The sequence below is a fragment of the Pinus tabuliformis genome, chromosome 9 (genome assembly GCF_031772625.1).
Source record: "Pinus tabuliformis cultivar Carrire ecotype Pingquan chromosome 9, CPIR1, whole genome shotgun sequence".
Lineage (NCBI taxonomy): Eukaryota > Viridiplantae > Streptophyta > Pinopsida > Pinales > Pinaceae > Pinus > Pinus tabuliformis.
Window position 1 is genome coordinate 1,584,494,033 of NC_142307.1, and position 2,438 is coordinate 1,584,496,470.

A 2,438-nucleotide genomic window follows, 5' to 3' on the forward strand; every position below is an offset into this window, starting at 1 on the left:
TATCAAAGTTTTCAGGAACTCTAATACTTCATAAACTTTGGCCATTTTTTTATCACAACTATGAACCAAAGAGGAAAAAGCAACACTCACTCACAATTTAATGTCATTGTGATATTCTTTGTAAATGTTCACTAAACAACCAGTGTGTAATAACTCTATTCAATGTACATACCAGGACTTCAACACACAGACTTAATGCTCCAACCAACAAGCAACAATGATTGTAATGCATTCACAATCCACTGCACATGCACAATAGTTCACGCATGACCGTCATATAGATTTGAATATAGCGACCAACATTACTCACTGCAGATATAACCAACATATACATCACGTTCTCTAGCATACAATACAATGCATTCAACAAAATCAAATCGACGTTAAAGGCAAGGTAACAAGCATATGAATTCACTGTTCCAACATTCAATACATAGTTTATAACCAATGCAAACTTTTTTTATTCCCTTCCAACTGTGCATATGAACAATGGTAGGATAGATAAAGGAAACATTCCATTTCAAAGCACATCACTCAACGTTGCACATATATAAGCTTCAACCACTACATATAAACTTCAATACACCATATATATTATATGCCCATCACCAATGATACACGATTTTCAAAATGCATAATACACCATTAATGCATACCATTTAATTTATGCAACAATCAATATAACATACCAATCACCATTGGCAAATGATGTATAGCATAGTTCAAATGAAGTCTTTGTGATTAATTGATCAAAGTCTTTCGCTCCCATCTGATGCCAATAAAATTACGAATTTTCCAAGGGGAAAAAAGAAACACCAATCACCATAGTAGTCAGTATAACATACCAAGGAATTTAACACTACTCGTCACACCATATGCTATCATATGCCATAGTTCACTGTTTTCAAGTTCAATGACCATATATACACCAACCTTTAAAAAATCTCAATGCACAACATAGAATTAATGCACCTCCAAACTCACACTCAACATTCAATATGTCACTTAGTATTCAACGTAACACTCACGCTACAACCAATACATACCACCCAATACGATCATATAATTTTGCGTACATGGATAATTGCAAATAAGTACCAGTGTGTTTAGACCTTTCAATGCAAATATGAACCAACTTTCTTGTAAAAATGAATTAAATCATCATATAACTTACTGCTAAACGTACAAACCTCCATAGAGCCCAATGAACATACCAGTCAACGGACTCAAGTCTCAACATACCGACGCAAAGAGAAATCAACCACAGGTGGGCTATCACTGTTTCAATGTTCCATTCTAATGCCAATACAAGTCCAACACAACACATAAATGAATCAACAAGCAATACACAAAAACCATGTGTAGAAACAAGCTTTTACAATGTGTATATATATTCTCATCTACCAACCATAATGAGCATGGACCGTCTCTTCTTGACATAGTCACATTCAATCTCAAAACAATAAAAAGCCCTAAATTTTACGTTGCCAAGCTAAGCATATGGTTGTAGATGTTAACATTCTCTACTAGAATGTCTCGTATTTCGCAGGCATCTCAATATTAATGATTATTCCTACAAAAGGCATTGAGATGGCTATCCTACGAACAATTATGTCGGAGTTCAGACAATCAAAAGATATTCCATACTCATTTATGATAGTGAAAACATTTTATCTCCTTCGCTAAGTATCCATGGCTACAATACTTGAAATTATTGCCAATGCCCCTCTGTGCAATGTATCATATCCATTTGTGATACCAAGAGAACATGTATGACAACATTAAGTCTAAGTTAAGGTTCTAGATAGTAGCATAGTTGGAGGCGTACTGCAAGGAACAGTTGGGACTGAGCATGTCCACTGAAATTGTCAATAATTATTTGCAGAGAGTATCAAGGTTCTAGGAGTACCATGTTGCAACCTGAAAAATAGGAAAGACAAAGCACCCAAGAGCAAAGCTAAAACTAACAGAAGGAATTTTTGTTTTAAAGATGGGAGTTAGTTTGAACATACAATGGTTCAACAGAGAAACTGTAAAAACCTTAGGCAAGGAATGCTAGACCAAGGAAGTGCGAGTTGGACAAGGTAAGAATGATAGGAGAGAGACCCAAATATAGTCCATAAAACCAATGGCTCAATTGGAGCAGGGAAGGAATACGTCCGCTCTGATACCATGTTAAACACGCATGGAAAGATAGACAAATTAAGTTAGAACATTGAATGCATTTATATTCACAAGGGCATACATTTATAATACATTCTAATGACCATTGGTTTCCATATTCCAAGTGGTCTCTTAGACTCCATTGACTGTTCACATTCCACACCAACCCTTAGCGGATTAAGTGTCCAACAAGGAGACAGAGTTATGGAGCCCTTGTTTAGGGTAGATCAAAAGACCCTATGTGCAAACTTCTAAATGGAGCTAGAAGGATGCTA

At 35.8% G+C, this 2,438-nt stretch overlaps 1 non-coding gene across 1 annotated transcript; it reads left to right on the top strand.

Annotated features, from left to right (window-relative positions):
* Positions 1 to 696: 696 nt before the first annotated feature.
* Positions 697 to 781, top strand: LOC149154753 (small nucleolar RNA snR60/Z15/Z230/Z193/J17). Its single transcript, XR_016263945.1, has one exon. It is a non-coding gene; the product is annotated as a small nucleolar RNA snR60/Z15/Z230/Z193/J17 (small nucleolar RNA).
* Positions 782 to 2,438: the final 1,657 nt, after the last annotated feature.